Here is a 22,515-nt window from a genome sequence, read left to right as displayed (position 1 = left end):
ACGGCCCTGGCGCCACCTGTACCATCTGGACCGAGCAGAGCAAGCATTCACCTAACAGACTCCATCTTGGCGTCGTCTCTTTTTCCTATTCAAAGTTCTAAAATCAGAATTTGATGCTAGCAGAAGTTCTTTCATACTGTTCTTCGTTTCCATCCAATATTAACCTATGTCTATATATTGTTTTTTTTTTTTGTCGTCTGCTTACTGCAATATGTCTTTACGTGCTGACAAGGTAGCTAGCTCTCTGCTTTACTTTTACCTTTAACAATCTGCGTCATTTCCGCTACTGTTTAGATATTGATATTCCACTTGAATTTATAATTGTAAGGCGATGTTGAGAAAAAGCATATAATCCGGGTGCGCCTGAAGTATACAGTAAAAAATTCTGCTTACTAAGTAACATAGCGAAATTGAGCTTGCATTATAGTGCGCAAATTATTAGGAGCCCATACGGTCAGCGGCAAACAGATACGAAGCACAAAGTACACGACACAGGCGCGACTTGTTTGCGCTGACTGTCATGAGTATGTTCCAAACTATAGACCAATTTGCTACATATACTATTAGGAGCATCTTGAATATGTTAGAAAAGGAGAAGGGTTTCTTGAAGAGCCAGTTGGTACATGATGCTGAAGGGAACAGCGCAAAAACGGGACGGAGAAAGATTGAACACACGACACAAGCGCTGGTACTCGAGAGACATAGTTATAGCATATACTCCGTTTTACGCTATTTTCTATAGGCACTAAATTCAATTGTCATAGCTATTAAAGGGGTACTGACACGAATATTTTCAGTTGTCGTTTTTTTTTTTTTTTGCGTCAAATGAACGGCCAAGCCCACAGAGCCTAGAAAAGGTACTACTAGTGCTAAGCGCGAGTGCGCCCTGAAAAAGTAATTACAGTATGTTTTTAAAAGCTAGTTTCGGTTCCTACTCTACCCTGACGTCACAAACGGTATGAGCTTCTCGTCAAGTCCTCGCACAATATATAGTAACGTTCCACGGCCGCTCCGCACCATGGCTCCGCCATTTTGGAAGTTTTGATGACGCACAAGGGGCCATTTTGGAAGTTTTGGCACCTAACGTCATCACAACTAGCCAGACTGCTGCGTGAAGTCGCCAGACACTAGCTTGACGCCTGACGTCAAGCTATGTGTCGATGTAAGTAGGTGCGCCATGGAAAAAGTGACTTTAATATCAAATTAAAATATCTTATCAGCATTTGCAGAGCTTCACACTTGCTCAGAGCCGTCTCTGCATACAGGAGACTTGTAGGCAGAGTAAACTCGCCTTCGAAAAAAGGTGTCAGTACTCCTTTAAGGGTTACCCGCCACGGTGGTCTAGTGGTTATGGTGCTTGACTGCTGACACGAAGGTCGCGACGGCCGCATTTCGGTGGGGAAAATGCCAGATGCCCGCGTGTGCTTATATTTAGGCTTTAGAACCCTAGGTGGTCGAACTTTCTGGAGCCCTACATTACCGCGTCTCTCATAATCATGTCGAGGATTTGGGTCGTAAAACAGAACAATTATTATTAATTATTGGGGGTGCCGCCTGTCTCGTGTTTCTATACTTTTTCGCTGTGTTGATAAAAAACCGCTTTTCTATTTGACTTAGATATATTGTTTTCCTTGTTTAGGCTTCCCTAAATTATTTTAATGTGCTAATCACCAGGTAATCGGAGCTATAAGTGGAAATAGCATGAATAGCGGCGGTGTCCTGCGGCGCTTGTGCAACTGTACAATACGTCTGAAACGTTTCTTTGCTGCACGTGCATGTTCTTGGCGACGTACACATCTCCGGTTATAGGTTATTGCGAAAACCGTGATACGTTTACGAGCAAGGTACACCTCCACAGCGGTATTTGCACCATCGTGCGGAGATTTCTTACTGAAGCTCTTGTTATTAGATGACAACCTTCTAGCTGGTCGGTAAGCGCAGCAGCGACTCCCATCACTTATTAAAGCGACAAGCAAAAATCGCTGTCGGCGAAGTGTATAGAGAAAGAGCTGTCATGTAAAGCAGCTAAAGCAACACCAGTAAGTTGTTTCGGAATGAAACTAATTACCTTGAGCAGAAGTACGAAACGTTTGAGAAACTAACAAGAATTTCATTCGAATGAAAGGAAATTGGTCCCAGTTAATAAATTTTCAAGCGAACATTCTAGTGTGTGGCGACCACTGCGCACAGACTTACGCAGCCTCCGCCTCGTCATTGATTAGCCCGGCGTGACACAGCTACCTGCTGCAACACGTTTCCGATAAAAGACAGCGCCACGCAGTTCCGTCGGAGGCTTACGTCACCACCGCTGGCTATATAACCCAAGCTACCAAGCTTGGTTTCATGTTTGTTTCTCTAACCTTTCGAAGCGCAGCATCGGCATGCTTGCCCTGCTGCTGCTACTACGTTAATAAACACCATTTGTTTTATGTTGGGATCCGTCCTTCACGACTCCGCATCCCACAAGTGCATAGGTGTTTAGTGCTACATTGTATAGATATATAACAACAAATTTCCGAATGTATCGAAGTATCTAAGATACAATTGGAATGTATCGTATCGGATACAATCCGTGTTGCAGTATCTTGTATTTGTATCTCAAATACTTCTTGCTTGAGTATCTTGTATCGTATCGCGATACAATTTCAATGTATCTTTGCCCAGCCCTGGGGACAACGTATTAAAATTTACCGTTCTTTTCTTTTTTTTAAGAAACTGAAATAGAGTAATAATTAGGGACAAAATACAGGCGTATACGAAATTGGCTTTCTTGATTGATACCTTCAAAGACTCGGATAACAGTCATATGAGTGCATGCAGCCAAAACTAAGCGTTCCCTTTTTCGGGACCTGATCGCTCGCCTGTAGCTTAACTCATGTAGTTTGAGCAATGTCACTCGGTTCCCGCATAACTCCTATCTCACACCGTCTTTTGTTTTCTTCATCGCTCGTTTCCAGACTGTACCATGAAAGAATCACTCCTCTTTCACGTGCGCCATCGACAGGCCAGTCAGACAATAATTACACGAGAGGGCGCACTTCTCATGGAAGCGTGCACTGTATACTAAGTCCGCGCCAGCTGTCAATGAAAGCGTAGCGCATTCCAGAGTTGACCTTCGAGTCAAGGTTCACGGGACGCCTAAGCTCGCCACTCTGCGCCGCCGTCAATCGTGCAGCTACCGATGTACGCAAACACGCCGCGCGCACCGTGGCCTCTGCCCCGCCGCCTCCGCTCCCCCTGCCTCGGTTGAACGTTCGCGATCGCGCGTTACTCCATGCGCAGGCGTACGCGTCGTGAGCTTCGACGTCGTCACGGCTGCGTAGCCAGACTTCTTCCTACTTGGAGCTCTGAATGAATCCCCAGCGATGGCCGAAGAACTTTTCTCAATGGATCTCCGAAGCGGGGACAACATCGGCTAGCTGCGGACTTACTCCATCGTCAGCGCGCTGTTTGCGAACGATGTTTAACGTGCCAAGGAAGAAGACAAGAATAGACAGAAGAACAGGAAAAGTAAAGCAGAGAAAATGGGAAGGGTAGTTGTGCAAACTATACGGGCTACATTTAGAACGTCGGGAACGAGGAGGTCCACGCACGTCGCTTTGGCTGGGAGACAAGGTGAGCAATCATAATCGGATGCTTCTCCCCCGATAAGATCGGCGTAATGATGAACAAGATCTGCTGTGACATTTGTCCACGAAGCCTTAAATTGGAGTTGCTTCTGCGCGCTTATTCAAGCACCCGGCAGCAACTCTCAGGCCCGTTTAAACCGTGCGCCCGTAATAATTGAATAATGAGGGCATGCAGTATAAGCACTTGAGAAGTTCTGCTGTTTTATGTACGTCTTCTTCAAGTACGTTGCGATGCCTGATTGTTTAAAGAACAAAGCAAACATTTCGTAAAAAAATAATAGAAAGTGGAAAAAAGAAAGGTTGTATGTCTTTAGACGCAACGCATGTCGGCTCCTTGAGCTATGTAGGACCGCGGAAGTGTCTGTCTGCATACCACACAGGCGGCTGTACGTACATCTGCTGTTCAATGATAGCGAAAAGGCGACGACTGAGGCGAAAAACGTCGGAATGTGTGAAGAAGAGATGTGCTAATTGCGAATCGAAAACATACGCGTTACATGTATATAGGCTTCGTTATGTAGTGCCTGCAGACAGCGATGCCTTGAAACGAGACGCCTTGGCTAATTTCCGGTTCGACGTGTTGCAGCCGCGAAAGACGGAAGGGCGGTGCAGCAATCCCCGCGCGAAACCGCCAAAAGGAACGCGCATGCACACTACTGCGAGAGGGTGAGAGCGCCACATATCCGCACGAGATTGCGCCTTGGTTTTGTGCGACCGTTTGCGTTCCCATGCGGCCCGGGTTGCGGCTACTACATACGCAAGCGCGACACACTCCGCGCTGATTTGTACACGCATACGAGGCGGAAGATGCAGAGGGAAAGAGAGAGAGAGTGTGTGTATGAGTGAGAATGGCATAGCAGTGGGAGTGATTGCGTATGCTTGCGTCTGGGCGTGCAGTGGCCGCGCCTGGCTCATGAACGTAAAGTGCATATTTGTAATAACACCTCACAGCGACCAAGACTTCCTGTAGACGCAACATTTCTTTCTCTTTTTTTTTATTATTTCTCTCAGCAGCAGCTTTCGCTGACCCTATACCACGGCACTGGGTCGTTTTGACGAAACGACTGGTTGCCGAACCGTTCATTATATACCGCCGCGTGGACGCCGGTTTCGCTGATGCATTGGCGAGGCGGCGGCGGCGGTGGCGGCGGCTGATCTGTTCCTGCCGCGCACTTCGCGCTATAGTACTACAGTACTGCCAAGACAAGTCATCCATGCATCTGTATGTGCACCATCGGAGAGGGGAGGAGCGCGCGCGTGCGAATTTGCTGTCGTGTCGTCGGCGTCGCCGCCATCACGTCGGGAGCGGCGCATATCGAGCACGTCGTCCTCCCGTTTGACGAGCAGCTGGCGCGTCGCCGTCACCACCGCGCGGTCGTCCTCGGTCGGCAGTCGTGACTGCATGCCTTGCGTGTGTGTGGTGGCGGCGGTGCCGCGGCTCGTGTGATGAGTGTATTTACGGGCGCGGTTCACGCGACCCCGTGCATCGAAGAAGAGACCGTGCGATAGAGAGAAGACTCGGCTGTCTCTGATTCAGATCTTCTTCTAGGAGACGGAAATTCCCGAAAGTGCATTATACCGAGGGGCAGGGTGTGTGAACTTCGTCGTATACCTATGCACTATGTCTCTCGTTGTTTCTGTTTACTTAATTTTCCCGCCTGCATCGTGTCCGCACCTCTAACTCCGTCTACCGAAAGTCTTATTTTCGAACAAGTCGTACAGGCCTCTTGAGGCGACTTGTGACGTCATGATGACGTCATAGGGGTGTGTAATCACGTGTTGATTTTTTGCATCACTCGTGTTGACGCCGCCGACGCCGACGATCCCTTTTCTGCATTTGATAAGGAATCTAAGGCCTTCACCTTCAATAAAACGTTGTTACTGAACGCATCGATATAGTACAATTTAGTGCGCGTGACAACCGCACTAAGTTCGCGCGCCATGAGCGCTATGATGTCCAGTGCCATTTTGTTTTGACTGCATGGATCGACGTGGGCTATTTTCGTACCATTTTGTGACACGTACCTGCCACCTAATTTCTTTGGTTTGTCGAGTGTTCAAGTTTTGTTATTAACGCAGGTATATTTCGCTCATGTTGCTTTCTGGAGTATACATGAGCGGGTACATCACCGGCGTCGCTGTCCGCCATTTCCGCGATGAATAACCGCGCCGTATTAACAAGCAAGGAGGCTGAAGATACGCGAGACTCTAATTTGACATACAAATGATAAGTTGTATACATAGTATACTTATTGTTCTCAGTTACAATGGTGATGATGATGAAATAAGCTTTTAATTTGCCGAAACAGTGTTTCCGAGCTCGTAAGCTCGGGGTCACTATAGGTGGGAGGGTCCCTCAGTCCAGGAATCCTCTGGCCGCGATCGCCTCCCGGGCCCTGGCGACGAGTCCTCGTTGGTCGTCTAGGTCCCGTGCAGAGATCTTGGCCTCCCACGTCTCGGCGAGGAGGTTGATGCGTGCCGTCGTTGCGGGCTTGTTATCGACTTCTTGGTGGCGCCACGGGCACTCCAGTATTAGGTGTGCCAGTGTGTCGGGAACGTCGCATATCGGGCAGTATATAGTATGCATGAAGCGTCGGGTAGATGCGGTGTAGCAGGATACCGTGCGTGTACGTGTTACTTTGCAGTCTTCGGAATGCTGTGGTTTCTTCCTTAGTCTGCTTGGAGAGAGGTGGCCGGTACAGCCCTGCGAGCTAGGCGATGGTGCTGCAGTATGGCGTTATACGACGGTGGTATGGTCTCCACTTCCGCTGCAGCGGTGGCTAACCGCGGCTCGAGTGAGGCGGTGAGGGAGGCCCGGTTGACGTGATCGCGGGCCGCGGTGTGAGCCGCTTCGTTTTCCTCGAGGCCCTCCTGCCCCGGCACCCACACTATGCAGGTGTAAGGAAGCGGAGTGCTGCTCTTACTCAGAATTTTGAGTACCTCGATTGAGATTCGGCCTCGCGTGCGGTTGTCTGCACAGAGTTAACACACGACTAAAGCGGACTCTACATTAATACCGTGCATGGTGTCTCCACCGGCTTGCTGACCGTGACTACACATATACTGTTTTGATTCGTATAGTAGCCAGATCCCTCCGGACTAAAATCAGCGCAGTGTTCAAGGAATCAATCTCCTTGCATGGTTATACATGGTTCATATATAAACTGAGAAGATGGACGCAAAGTGAAGACGTATACCAAGGTAGAAACACGTTAACGTACGCGTCTGTATGTAATTATAGATCACCATTCGTCTCATTCATTGTTAATTAATTTTTCAGTACCAAGGAAAACCTGGTAACGAGCGTCTTTTTTTTCTTTCTTTTTCTTTTTTAAAATGTGTCACTTCTAACGGAATGGCGGCGTGAAGTCAGTGCTTGAGTTGTCACTGATCGAGTTATGCAACAATAAGTCTCACATGTCATGCCACATAAGGAAAGCAGTGAGCACATTGCCATATTGGGTAACAAATTTACCTATGCCACATTGACGTTGTCACGTGCAACGGGCACAACTCAAGCGCCGCAATCGTGCACCGACGGCGTAAGCTTTAGCACAAGAGGACAAAATTTGAGATTAGCGGACGTATATATACACTATGCTTTAGAAGTAATTGGGTCTGGAAAAAGTTGCCTTTTTCCCCGAGTCGTGACACTGCGGTGAGAATATGTTCCGTGTGGTTCCTTCATACATAGCCGTGTATACTTGTGCGCTTCTCTGCGCTCCTAACCTTTAAGCTTATATGATTAATTATTGCGCAGAATTCTAACAGGTTTGAGGCTTGGGTGTAGGAAAAAATGAACGCGAGACCTCTAACGGTGCATGTGATACGGAACCTAAATTTGGAGATGGGCGCGTGCCCTCATTCTAAATGTCCCCCTTTAAAGTTTACACGTATTCCTAAGGTCAGTGCGTTCAAGAATAATGAATTACTGAATGATCAGTCAAGTTTACTGAAGTGCAATGTCAGAAGTCTCGCCGTTTTATGTGTACATTGCTATGGTATAGCTGTGAACGATGAGTGCATACTGAAATATGTTATTACGCTTCATTAGACAACAACAGACGTAAAAAAAAAATGTGTAGCCGTACAAGATTAGCCTATATACATTCCTTATCGCAGGGAATCCGTCGCCGCTTTGGCTCTCTGGATCCAAGCAAGCTATGGGGCCAAGAATTGCTGCCAGCAAAAGGACGGCAAATTAGACAGGTTTATTCGAATTTATGTTTAAAGCAAGAACGCAAAAACAAGGCACATGGCACAGTATAAAGAATGCCGCCTTCATTGGTTTCTTTCGAGCCTCGTTTTTACTGCACTGCTTTTTAAGATAATTAATCTTGCTTGACAGTAATGTACTTTAGCTTGCTTATACGTACTAGACGGGGTGGATTGAACCCCTGGTGGTTACAGTGTAAAACTTGACTTCGAATGTGTGACACAAATGCAGCTCCTTCGAGGTAAACTCCAAAACGTAATCTAGTGCTTGATTATCTCAAGAGATGTCACAGTTAAAAATGTGACAGCGGCATAACGCCATGTCCTTGAATCGTTATGGTCTATACAAACCAGTCTAGCACAAACTTTAGCAGCTTTACTTACGTACAAGTCCAGGCAAGAAATACAGAAAAAAAAACTTGACTATAGGTAAACCTTTGCGATCATAACATATTGCCAAAATGTGTGGCCCGAGAAATTACGCAACTTGACTGGGAAATACAGTACATCGTTTCGTGCCTTAACAGTCAATGAAGGTCGACTGAGTTCCCATAACGCGCAATTAGCAAAAAAAAAAAAGAAAAAGGAATCTACAGAGTTCACGACTTCGCCGACTCTAAGCGATGTATACTGCGATTGCAGCAGGCGGTCACTTGTAGCGGGCAATGCCATCTCGTTAAGTCCAGCTTGATTGTGATTTTCGTAACTTCGGTCGCATCCCTCATGCAGTGTTGCCTATAGAGTAGCCTCCGAAATACACGCTCATAAAGCAGCCCCTGTCACTCTTCGTGATGCGCATAACCCGGCACAATACACGAATGGCAGAGCTCGGGATGAAGCTGTGGTTAGCGTGCCCGGCTTCCAGATTTGTATTGCCTCTTCAGGGCCCAGTTGCGGAGTGCATGGTTCATTGGTATGAAATTGGAAATGTTTGCCGCTGTTGTGACACCAGCTTGTCCGCAAACCATAAATTCTCCATTAATCAAATAATCTATCACTAGAGGAAACAACAACAAAAAAAAGAAAGAAAGGAAAAAGAAAGAAAAGGCAACCTTCCAGCAATAAAGCAATTTTGTAAGCATACTGAAACAGACAACTTCAAATATATATAACACCAAAAATGTCGTTCTTTATTTTCTGCCTAGTAAGTACCAAGAAAGCGACCATTTCAGTCGAATAATACAAAATAAATACGCGCACAAAGGCGTACTAAGTGTTGATACAAATGTACACGGTAACTTTTCGTATGCAAGGCTATGAAATCTTTCAAAAGGTGATAGCTGTAAGGATGCGTTATCCTTTTGCCGTGAGTTCGATCGCTGTCGGTGATTTGCTTACATGAGGTGGTTTACTGAGCTGGGGATGTTTAAGCGCGTCTTACAACAATAAAGCATTAACAACGGTGGGTTGGAATGGACGGAAGGACACCGCAGGCCTAGTTCAGAACGTTTAACATGAGGTCCAGTGAAACATAACAATAAGGGAAAAGTAAAGAAAGCTTCAACTGTATAGCGTTCAGTGCAGGAGCTAATGAGACATTTCTAAAACATTTGCCAAATATGTCAAGTCTAGACTAGTCACATGCGCACTGCTTCCAATCTCTTCTGTTGAACCCGCACTTAACTCTCTATACCAATTCAGGCGTGTTACACGAAGTAATTTTGAGCTGTTATTTTCGCTTCGCATTTGGGTGTGTTTTCTACTCAACTTCTTTGTAAGGATGCTGCAGCTTACAATCAGGTGAAGAAAGTATATAATCTTCTAGTTCATCGTGGTCAATGTTGCTTCACAGAAAAAAACGAAAGCAAAGAAAGGCTGGAGAGCATTAAGATTCAAAATAGTATGCAGAAAGGAGCACTCGCGAGCTCCATACCGCCAGCTATACACAAAGGCCTACTCAACCGTGTTGTTGACAGCACCACCAAAGGGAACAGTATAGTGAAAGTGGAATGAAAGATGGTGAAAAAAAAATATAACAAAATGGGCGCACATGCAGCTCTTGGCTTTACGTGTTGTCCACCGCGGAGCTGAAAAAAGAGTAGTCATCACCAGCGAAGCTTGGTTCCGCCCGAAAAGCGAGCCGTCCATCTGCGGTATGGAGAACAGCGTGCCTCGGCTGTTCACTCCCAGGCTGCTGTGCGCGCACTGTCACCGAGTCTGCACGCGCAAGGGGGCAAAGCAAGAACACGCACGCAATGCAGGAACACACACACGCACAAAGAAGAGCAAGAAAACGCGAGATAACGGTGGGATATAAAGCGAAGAAAGGAGGCATCGCGGTCAGTCAAAAAAAAAAAAAAAAAGAGAGAGAGAGCCTCACAGGTCCCGCGCGTATGTCGCGGCCAGAGAGCAACGCAGCTACTATATATACGTATATGAGGTAGCCAGCTTCGCGGTACCGGAAAGACAGGTGGGACATTCGTCTTGCACCTCTCGCGGCTCCGCCCAGGGCTCCCTCCCCACACTGCTCTGTTCCCGCTTTATTTCAGCCGCATGGAGAGCTTCGGCGGCTTTGCACATAAATCTCGTCTTAATTGTTTCCCGGCCATTTCTCCTGAAGTTTTGTTCTTCAACGTCCAGCTCGCTGCACTAACTAACTGAAGACATCAAACGCCAGTGTATACGTTCTAAAAAGCCCCAAAGCAAGATTGACGGCGGTAATAAAGAAAGAAAAGCACGGCGGGGAAGAAAATAAAAGTAAGAGCAAGAAAAAAAAAGGAAGAGGGGGAGAGAGAGAGAAACATATATGCCGATTGGCTCATTACGTCTTCCAAAACCACGGACATTAGAGCATGCACGGCTATGCGGCCACGAGCAAGTTTGCAGCGACATTGGGTCGCTGAGCTCGAGACTGAAGGTTTAAGAGAAAAACGATTGTAGTCTCTGTAGCCAATCTGTACGTGTATGTGTGTGTTCAATAGTTGTACCATACTACACGTAGAAACCTCTGCGATAAGGTTCACATGTCCCACAGGGAGCCTGACTTTTTCGGCTATACCACATTGTTATTCGCTCTCACCGATGCCTTGAGTACGGAATATAGAAATAAACTGGTTTCTTAGCGAACCAAAGCATTTCTTAGCGAACCAAATGCACTTTGAGCGTTTCTATCTGCTTATCTATCTATCTATCTAGCGCCCTACGTCTGGGTGCTCTCGTGATCGCCTCCTTAACTTGGTGTGGACTGAAATTGGCATATGAGGGTGGGAGGGTTTGACGCAATATGACTGTATGGTCATGACACAAATAGCATGAAAATCCTGTCGCGTAAGTCGTCAAACCCTTCCCTCCAGGCACCTGTGGCACATGCGTATAACACGGGCCGCGGTATGCGGGGTATGCGCCACAGGTGATTGACAGTTTATATCTACCCAGGAACGGCGAGCACAGACATTGGTAATTTAAAGGCAAGAGCGTTAGGAAAAACCGAGAGCAGCAGCGTTGACCCGACGAATAAAAATCAGGATCCCAGCAGGAATCGAACCCAAGCATTGTCTCAGGTCTTGAAACTGCTTTGGAAAAAGACCCTATGCAGGCGGAATGTCGGTGCAACATCAACTGTTGTTGTAGTGCTGGCTATCAAATTTTATATCAAGGAAATAAACATTAAATTTGTACTCATATGATACAGGAGTCATATCGGGTTAACGTCAATCGTGGCTCCGGTGTTCGCTCCGCTTTTAGGGCAGTCTAATAAACATTACATTTGTATTCCTATATGGTTCAGCAAGCTATATTCAAGCGTTGCTCGACCTACGCTAACGGAAGTTACGTGTGATATTCACATCATCGCACCGTAAAGTGCACTTCGTTTCGATAATACTGACGTCTGTGCTCTAACGTGAGTGCTGACGTAACGTCAATCCGTAGGTAACCCTTTAAACGCCAGTGTTGTCGGCGTGCCTGGTAAGCCCCGATGTGCACACAACTACTCCACTTATAAAAAACACGTCGATCCACCTCGTAACGCTTGGCTCAAAGCCAAAAGATGTAGCATGAACAGTTACTCGCTGACTGCTTCGCATGATACCGATTCCCACGAGGTGTGGGATCTGCCGAATTTTATGCTCTAAATTCTGTATTTGTGCTTTTAATAAATAAACCGTGCTTCGTAACATGCAATGTAATGAAAAAAAATGCAACCTTTCAACATACTACGACGTGGATATTGATGATGAGAGCATTGGGGGGAGGGGGGTGGCAGGCAGGGGTGCAGTATAGTGAGGGCTCACAAATCGAAAACTATATATTCGAAAAGTAATCGATATTCGACGCGATTCACTGGCACTATTTGATGCGTATTGAATTTGGCGTTGAAAGTTTACTATTATTACACTGCTAATTATCACTATCAGGCTATTTTATGTCCACTGCCGGACGAAAGCCTTTCCCAGTGATTTCCAATGTACCGTTTCTTGTGGGAGCTGATTCCATTCTATCCCGGCGAACTTCATTTGGTCACCCCATCTAACTCTTGGCCTTCCTCGACTGCGTTTCCCATCCCTTGGTAACCATTCAGTTGCTCTAACTGGCCACCGGTTGTCTGTCCTACGCATTACGTGGCCGGCCCAGGTCCATTTCTTTCGCTTGATGTCATCTATAGAACATCGGATATCCCCTGTTCGTTCCCTGACCCATTCTGCTGTATTCCGCTCTCCTAACTTCACGCCTATAATTTTCCGTTCCTTTAAATGCTGTGTCGTCCTCAACTGTTTCCCGAGCTGCTTTGTTATCCTTCAAGTTTGAGCCCCGTATGTTAGAACTGGCAGTACGCAATAATTGCATTCTTTTCACTCTAGGGACAGCGGCAGATTTCTTGTCATTATTTGGGTATGCCTGCCGTATGCAATCTCTCATATACTGGCAAGTTATCCAGCAATGGAGCTCTATTTAGAGAGAAGATTAACCGCAGCGATGTAGCAGCGCAGTATCGCGAAATTAAGAAACTGACAAAAGGTCACCGCCTCATGAAATAAAAAGGACGACAAAGAGTTCGTTCTCACAAACAACAGTAACATTAAGTAAGATAAGCTATAATAAAATCCTTTTACTAGCTCCACGCCTAGATCATTTCTGCGAGGTCGCTGCGAATCACGAACGATCCCAGGAAACTCGCAAGACGACCTGTCACATCATTTGCTTAGTAAACTGCCGTAGCTGCTCATTTATACATTGCTTGCAATTTGTACAAGCTTTCAACAACCTCGTTTTCTATCGCTTGCCTTTCCCAAAACACTTGTACGACCCTTGTCGTTCCATTCACGCTCGTTCGGAATCTGCTCAGCTGGCTGGTTTACAATTGGCGGGAAGAGTCTCCGCCGCAGCAAACGAGGCGTCATCGCACTCGGCAACAATGGGCCTGACCTAATAACGGGTCATCGTGCCGGCACTTTCACCTGCTCGGTCGAGAACAAGCGCTGCCGGCTGTTCTCGGATGTCGCCAGATGCATGGCAGCCAAAACGAGGAAACGTTCGCGATAACGAAGGAGCCGCGGTGCACTTAAGGGGAGAAGGGAGAGAGCGCGCGAATACTCGATTCAACCGGAACAGCAAGAAATGTCGCGGCGCATCGTCCCCCGTGTGCGGGTCACTAACACGGGCGCGAGATGTTTAACCCGTGCCGTTGAACAGATCGGGTCAAAATCTGCACGCTGCGCTGCGGCGGAGCGCGTGCCACTAGCTCGCAGCCCAGGAGCACCTGCGCGTGCGGGGACGACCGATGAGGCCCTTCGCAGCCGCCAACCACTCGGAGCCAGTGCGAAGGTACGGCCGGGGCTTCTGGTCGGCCGCGGCAGATGGCATCTCTCGGCCCGCTGTCGACCGTTGCGAGGGGAGGAGGAGGGGGGGGGGTACCTGTAATCTGCATCCTGCATGCAGCGTGATGCGCGGCACACGTGACTTGCAGTGCAAAGAAAAACCGTTGCCTCTCTGCCGCGCGTGCTGAAAGAAGCGGCAGCAGCAGCGACCGTATACTCACACACACAGTTGGATAAGTCGAAATGCGTGGTCTTTTCCTGCTGCGTTGGGGTGCGACGCGTGCTCATCACAGCGAAGTCTCGCGAGCCGATCTCGAAAGCCTTGCGTGCACTGGAGGCGGAGGGCCTGATAGGAAACAAAAGAAATGAATGCATTTCCTTTCGCATAATACTACAAGCAGCCGTCGTTTGCGAGCACCGAAGCAACGGGCTTCTGGTCAGCGGCACGTACGAAGAGTGAATTGAGCAGGTTATTGGGGAGTCACGAAGTGTTTCACGAACGGAGTGTCCCGAATGCACTTTGTTGCGGTGTAATGGTGAGTGCACGATATAAATACACTGCGCGTCCCATTTATCAGGGAAGACTGGCGGATTCATTATAAAACGGTGTTTGTGGTTCCTCAAAAAAAAAAAAAAAAAAAGAAGAAAAAGTCGATTAGTTCACCCTGGTAATTATTGCACTTGCGATGCCACAAAAGAGTAATAGAGCAGAAATTCATCCCGAGCAGTGAGCTTTTCTTGTGTTCATTAAGACCAATAAGGCGTTGCTAATTTAGCAATGTTCTATATGCGACATAACCGAACGCAGTGCGAGGCAAGTGACCATATGGGAACCTGAACAAAATTTTTTTCTGCTTATTCACAAGCGAGTTTATCTCTAATGTTTAAGACATCAGCGGTCTAATCCCGGCTCGTTGCATTGCACTGTTAACTGTGTGACACTACTCCGTGAGTGGAAGTGATTGTGAAATAGGTTCGCAGATGGCTGTGTGCAGTGAGTAACACACCAGATAGGCTACATAGTTTTGGCGACGAAATATTACAAGTTTCTCCTAAATACTTGGGAAATATCTAATAGAATTTGTTCATTTTTCTCTTGTTGATGGCGTAACCCCATGAGCTTTTGAAGGAGGCGGAATCATCATTCTTGTTTTTAAAGTGTCAATTTATTTCCGGCGACCCAAATTCGTGGCCTAATAGCGGCTTGAAGGACTACAAGCTCGCGGCTTGTGTTGGTGATATTCGGGTTAGGTTTATTTCCCTGTTGGATTTGATTAGCTGGTGTAAAACTTCGGCTGTTACTTGTCAAACGACATCTACCTCACCTTTTCTTCCATATTCAATATTTAATTTACTAAAGAATGAAGAGTACCCCTCACAAAGTGCGTGCATCAGCTGATGAAAACAAAATTTTTGGCCATGTTGAGCATAGCTGCTTCTCATATTTGCAGTGTCTATAGGACTTCCGTTTGGATTATTTATTAAGTTGTAATGTTTGTATGAGTGGCTGCTGCGATTTTGCTTAGAGTTGCGAAATTTACCGCAAGTGTGACGTCCAAGGCAGTTTGCGGCAGGAATGTCCTTAATTTTCACCCTTAATTATTCTGTCACTGTTGCTCCCATTCAGGGCTGGGCAAATATACTTTGAAATTGTATCGCGATACGATACAAGATACTCAGGCAAGAAGTATTTGAGATACGATACAAGATACTACAACACTGATTGTATCCGATACGATACATTCCAATTGTATCTTAAGATACTTCGATACATTCGCAATTTATTATTATGTATCTACATGATGTCGCAATAAACACCTATGCGCAAAAATATTCGCTTGAAAATTTATTAACTGCGACCAGTTTTGTTTCATTTGAATGAAATTAGTATCTCAAAGGTTCTTTACTTCTTGCTCAAGGTATATTATTGTACTTTCCGAAACAACTTATTGGCGCTGCTTTAGCTGCTTAACGTGACAGCTCTTTCTTTATACACTTCGCTGACAGCGGTTTTTGCCTGTCGCCTTTGTAATTGATGGGAGTCGCTGCTCTGCTCGCGATCAGCTAGTGGGCTGCCACCTAATCACAAGAACTCCAATAAGAAGCCTCCGCACGATGGTGCAAATACCGCTGTGGAGTTTTAACTTGCCCGTAATCGTATTACGGTTTTCGCAATCACGGATCACCAGACAGGTGTACGTCACCAGGAACATGCATGTGCTGCCCAGAAACGTTTCAGACGCATTTTACATTTGTCCAAAGCACCACAGACACCGCTGCTATTCACACTATTGCGATTACCTGGTGAATAGTAACAGTAAAATAATTTAGGGAAGCTTAAACAAGGAAAACAAACATATCTAAGTAAAATAGAAAAGCGGTTCTATATCAAACACAGCGAATATAAGTATAGAAACAGGATACAGGCGGCACCTCGAAGAGCTAATAATAATTGTTGCGTTTTAAATTCCGCAACCAATATATGATGAGAGTAGCTGTAATGGAGGGCTCCGGAAATTTCGACCACCTGGGCCTCTAAAACCTAAATATAAGCACGGCCTCTAGACAATTACGGCCACCGCAACCTTCGGGTCAGCAGTCAGGCATCATAACCACTAGACCACCGCGGCGGGTAAGGCCTAAATGAGAATTAAAACAGTGGCTATGGAAAGTAGCGTAAAACGGCTCGTTAGGATGCTCATTAGAAAAACGGAGCATTTGGTACAAGAATGTTTTTCGAATACCTTTTGCTAACATATTTAAGATGGTTCTTAAGAATTTACGTTACTCTAATGCAAAACTCAATATCGCTATTTTACTTAGTAGTAAGCAGAGTTTTTGTTACTGTGTACTCCAGGCGCGCCCGGATCCTCATATATTTGTTCTCAACATCGTCTTCACATAACAGTAAATTCAAAATGGAATACAAGTATGTGGACAGAAGCAGAAATGACGCGGACAGTAAAAAGTAAGAATAAAGCAGAGAGTTTACCTTGGCAGCACGTTAAGACATATTGCACTAATCAGACCTGAGGAAAAAAACAATATAGAGACATAGGTAATGTATGGGACGGATAAAAAAGGTCAACAGAGAAATAACTTGTACCAGCACTCAAATTATGATCTTAAAAACTATTTGAATAAAAGGAAAACAGATGTACGCCAAGATAGCGCCTGTTAGGTGAATGCTGTTCTGTTAGATCTAGCATCGGTACCGGTGGTGCTATAGCTGTAGAATCTTGTTTGCATATAAGTCAACCTCATTGCATAAAAGTCGAATTTACTTCCACGAGATCCTTCAATCACGTCCACATTTCTCGAACGGCCCACAAGTCAGTGAAAGCACTCTTGTGTTTTTTGAGAACGACGGCTTGTGCGAACGCCTCTGACTCGTGGTGCAATCCCCGCACACTGCAGGGAATGCACTGCATCTCTTCTCTCTCTCTCTCCCTTTTTTTTCTTCTATTCCCTCTTCTCTATTTCTCGTCTTCTATTCCCCTTCCCGATCCCCCAGTGTAGGGTAGCCAACCGAAAGTGTTTCTGGTTAACCTCCCTGCCTTCTCCTTTTTCTGTTTCCTTCCTATGTGCGAAAGCAACGAGGCGCAATGCAATCCCTCCCCCCCCCCCCCCCCCCCCCATTCTTGCCTTCTTCAGACTTCGTAAACGGATCACCGCGCAAGAGAAACTTCGATAACGACACTACAGCGGCATCAGAATGTGTGCGAAAGGTGCCGCAACGCATTGGAGTACGCGGAACAAGACAGTGGCTAAGTATCAAGTGTCATAACACTGGCAAAACTAAAATGAAAAAAAAAACAAACAAGAGACAGAGACAAGGAACAAAAGGTCGGCCGGGCGTAGAAATTGCCGCGCTAGTTTGTTCGAGACGCCGCGAGAGCCACCACGTGAACCTTCTTCACCAATAGGGGAACGCTCAGAGCTCATCGCCTATCCTCGTTGGAAAACTCTGGCGGAGAGATAAAAGAATGCCACTGTCCTTAGTTTATTCAGGTGGTTTAGTGGCAACAGCACCAGCTTGAGAAGCGGAATTCAGCCAACGTTTATTGTTTCGCACGGTGGTGCTGCGATCTCAGTATCTGTATCTTAAGGTACACAATACATTCTTCAATGTATCGGAAATACAGATACGATACATGACTTGCGAGACGTATTGCGATACAGATACAAGATACCCAAAGAGTATCTAAGATAGTATCTAAGATACATGTATCTTCAATACTGCCCAGCTCTGATCCCATTATACAAGTGGCAGTTTCACGATGTCGAATAAAAGCCTATAGTTTACCCTGTACTTATACCTGTAATGTTCGTTTATTTACAAGGCACCAATTTGCCTTTGTGCACTCGCAAGTAGTACATTTCGAGAATGTTAATTTCACGACCATGAAGGCGCTGTACGGAATCTATCAAACGTTTTAAGTGGCGACTCAATGGTTTCTACAATGTGAGCTCAGTAGATTTTCACAGATAGAAATTTTTTAGATTTTTAACTCGACAGCGTTGAACAGCTCGTTTCGCAGAAATGGCGGTGTCGGCGTTGGCGTCGTTGGTTGTGCGCGAAAAATCCAGATAAGTTTTCTGGCGAAAATTTCAGATAGATGCAAATTAGTAAAAAAACAAAAAAGATCGGTTAGAGTGGGAATCGAACCCAGGCCTTCTGCGTGGCAAGCAGGTGCTCTACCACAGAGCCACGCCATTCCTGGAACTGCTTCCGAAAAAAACTCTACATGAATGTCATGTGATGGGAGGAGTGTCTAAAACGCATGTAATGTTGCGTGACAGAAGCGTAGAAACCGCGCCAGGCGTCAAGACTTGTGAATTGCACAGCGAGTAAGGGTTCAGATGCCCACCCATTACAAGCGCTCAGGCACATTCAATCATAATCATCAGCAAAAGCATCTACAAAGCAAGTAGCTGCGCAGATTCGCGTGTTGCCTTATGGACGCGTAGTGGGCAGTTCGCTGATTCGCAAAAGGAAGAATTATGCGTAGTGGGCACTTCGCAACTGTACATGCCGTAGGCATTAGGACAGTTTTATGCGGCCAATGTCACTCGCACAGATGCTCCTTCTTTGCAGCATGGTTGAGGTTTTCCACCGAAAAGCGGAGCGAGGCTACCGATTGAGAAGGCACGGGGCCCGATTTCGCTATCGCGTTCTACTCTTGAAGCGAAGCTCAAGCGTCCTCCTATTTTTGACCTTGTGGTGTACCTCCACGAGCGTGGGATGAGGCTTTTTCCCGTGTCGAAAGAAAATGTGATTTTGGTTATTAGTAAAACTGCTCCTAAGCCGTACACTCTAAATATTTTCACGCGTAGTAAGCGTGAAACGCGCCCCTCGGCCTCCTAAAATTCGTTTTATGTACCACGTGACTCAAAATACGCGTTGTTTTCCTCCACCCAAGCGTGACGCCGGTCGAGGACACGCACATTCGCTGTATTTTACGCGTGATGCGGGATTCTACGCGTGAGAACCGGAAAACTCACGCTGAGGAAAAGTTTGCGACGCCGATCGCGCTTCCCCTCATCACGCGTATATATATCCTAATACAATCGCCAAGACAGCCGTGCATGCGACGTCGCCGTTACTCACCTCTATTTGCTGCTGCGACTTGCGCCTGCTTTCATTTATTTTGTTTTTCACGCGAATGCCTTGAAAGGTGGCGCTTGCTTCGATATATGCTTTTGGCGGGAAAACGGGGTTAGAGTCGTTGGAGTCATTGACTTAGCAAGCTATTTGTGCATCGTCTCTGCCTGCCCTTCGAGCGTGTACTGTGCGGAAGGTTCGCTTTGTGGTGTTGAAAAGTGGTGAAGTCATGAATAACTTGACATTGATTGACATGCGTGGTGTGCCGCGCGGTAGCTGCAAGAACACCGAATGCGACTGCCCGGAGTTCTCGCGCGACACGGCGCCACTCATTGCGAACTCTGCTATTCCGGCCGGATGGTGTGCATACTGCGGGCACTCGCCTGCCATTCACGGCCGCTTGGAATACCTGGGTAAGCAAATATTTCGAAATATATTTGCTCATTATATATTTTACAACTATTTTCCCAACAGTGACATTTCTTCCTATTGACCTCTGAACTTGACATTAGTATCAGGCCAAGTTCTCTGTGTACAGTATGACGGAAAGAAAGGCGAAAATTTAGGGCTATGTAATTCACGTACTTTCATTTTCGACATCTCCATTTCGTGTCATAGCGGCGTAATTTTGGCTCGAACACTTACATCGGAGCCAACATTAACTTTAGATGCCGGATTCGTAGCGATGTGACGTGGTTACCTTGAGTAATTGCTCATGAAAGTATTTGTAGTAAAGAAAGTGATGTCGCATTCAGTCCGAGAGTTTCTGTTTCACTCGGGTCGTGCGATCGACCGGGAAGGATTACAAGAAAGAAGGAAGGAGTGTTGCTCTCGGTGCCGAGGCTGCGAGCCGTTTCTCCTTCGCCGTCGGGTATCCACCGGTCCCCGCGTCTAGCGCTCGTTAGCTTTGGCTTGTCGGCGCCAAATTTCGTGGCCGCGTCGCGGTTCGCGGCGGTGGCCATTTTCGGGCCAGGAGGCGGAACGCCGGTAAAGGGGCCGCCTGGCGCCTCGCGTGGTGAATAAACAGCGCCTGCTTCTCCGTCCTCCGCAGAGCGCCTCGAAAAATGACCAAAAATATATTGTATGCCGTAAATTCATGTAGTCGATGCGTACATTACGAAGCATCAAAATTGTGCCATATCCTGCAAAACAAGCGCGTTAAGGCCACAGTAAAATTGTGTGTTTTTGCTGCACGTCAAGGCTGAAGTTCGCTTTTTTTATGTGAGTGCGCAACGCATGAGTCCATAAGTATTATTTGAAACCGCTATTGCCAAGAGGACCGGTCTGGTTACAGGCGAACTATTTATGCCGCAAACCTCGCCTTTATAGTAAGATACGATTGCGTCACCTTCAGGAATTTCAGGCTACTGGGTGGAGTCGCATTTTCGAATAGTGGCCCCAAATGTTCGGGGCCCCAAAGCCTCTTGCGTGGGCTCGCTTTGGGTCAAGCAGGAGTTATAGAGTTTTCGAATAGGGTCTGCGGCGATTTGGGCACTCCCCCTATTCTAGGTCACTGTGGTCTTGGCTGAGAGCCGTCGCTTCGAAGTGAGTGCCGTCATGTTTGTTTGACGCAAAGCTTTTGGGGTAGGCTTTGGGGCTCCCGCTAAATTCGCGAAATAGCGTCCCCAACGCAAAACCCGAAGCTGTTTTCGGTCTCGCGCATGCGCAGCGGCCTCGACGCTATTTCCTTGGGGCCCCTATTCGAAAACTCCCTAATATTTGCGTTACCGTAAGGTAGCATAAACAGTTTACCTTACGGTCCACTACGTGGAGCCAGTGCCTCGGCGGACGCAGAGCCATATATACCCTTCGGGAGAGTTTGGCGATTGTTTCATCTCGCCGCTCTCCGAGCTCCGCCCCAGCGCCGCCCTCTTCTCGTGACGTAAACCCCCTCTCCTCGCCGGCGGCGGCGGGCGGCCGTGGCGACAGCGCCAGACAGCGCGGCGCGGAGTCCGGCGCTGCCGCGACAGAGAGACGCCGGCGCGCCGCACTTACACGATCGCTGAGGAGCGCGCGTAGGTTACGAAGCTCTTGTGCGAAGCCGCGCGTATTCATGGCGACTGCTCCTCGCATTCAAGCGTGAATTTGTTGCGTGCGATGGGCTGCTGTTGCGCGGTTGGCTGTTCAAACAGCACAGCTCAGGGTTTCCGCCTTTTTAGGCTTTCGAAGGAAAAGAAGCGACGACGCCTTTGGATCAGAAACATCACACGCAGCAAATGGACCCCGACCGACTGCTCCGTGCTATACGAGATACCTACCTGAGTATTTAGCTTGAATATTGCTGGTATTATAAACAGCGTACCATTAACACAAACTTATTATTTGTTGTGCGATGGGGCCCTTTCAGGCGTACAAACTTTAAAAATAATTTTGTCGCGCTGAAAAAAAGGCGTTTTATGGTTCGCGTTTCGATCGCTTGGGCAGATTGAAATTCTGCAGCGATCACGCTATAAGCGTCAAGCGTGATGTGTTGCGTTTACGTAATTTATCGCGCGTTCTGAGCACGAGCTTGGGATGTTACCGTGATGTTGTGAGGGAAAGATTTATTTCGATATCGCAGGTTAGTGCCGCCGCGCGTCAGCTGCGGCGGTTACCTGGCATGTGTTGTACGTTATGTGGTCTGCGTTTCTGTGGCTGTCAGCCTATGGTGTCATTTAGCGCTGTGTTGCCGCTTGTGTACTTGCTACCAGTTTCACGCTTAATTCGCGCATGTAAATTAATCTGCGCCCCTGTGCTAAGCGAATGTGCCTTGCGCTTTTTGGTCATGCAGGTATAGTGCACAATGTCTGTGCTCATGCAGGAAGCTCTTCTACTATAGCAAGGGGCCCTCATGTGCTCGATGAAATTTCGTGATTAGGAAGTATAGAGCGCGAAGAAGTTGAGCATAAAAATGATTTTGTAAAGTAAACCAACAGGATGTCCGCTATCAGACTAGCCGAACGAGGTATTGTTTTCATTTAACACGCGCCCAAGGGGGGCCCTGCACCTGTTCTGACGAAAACCTTAGATGCCTCAGCAAACGCGAAAATTGACCGCCGTCGTCCGTGGCGTCGGCGTCCCGCGTCGGCGGCGTCAACACGAGGGATGTCAAAAATCATCACGTAATGACGTGACCATACGACCAAAGATTGTGACGTCATCAAGACGTCGAATAACGTGACTTCACGCGATGCCGTCAGCACATGACCAGATGTGGGGTAGAAAGATTGCAGTGCCTCCGATCTTGGAGGCAGTGCAAGACAATGTTAGGTCACAAAGCTTTCGAGGGGGGGGGGGGGGGGCGTGAGGAACAGTACATCAACTGAAGAAA

The sequence above is a fragment of the Rhipicephalus sanguineus genome, chromosome 1 (assembly GCF_013339695.2).
Source record: "Rhipicephalus sanguineus isolate Rsan-2018 chromosome 1, BIME_Rsan_1.4, whole genome shotgun sequence".
Classification (NCBI taxonomy): domain Eukaryota; kingdom Metazoa; phylum Arthropoda; class Arachnida; order Ixodida; family Ixodidae; genus Rhipicephalus; species Rhipicephalus sanguineus.
The sequence above is the reverse complement of the archived record's forward strand: the minus strand, read 5'-3'. Positions refer to the sequence as shown.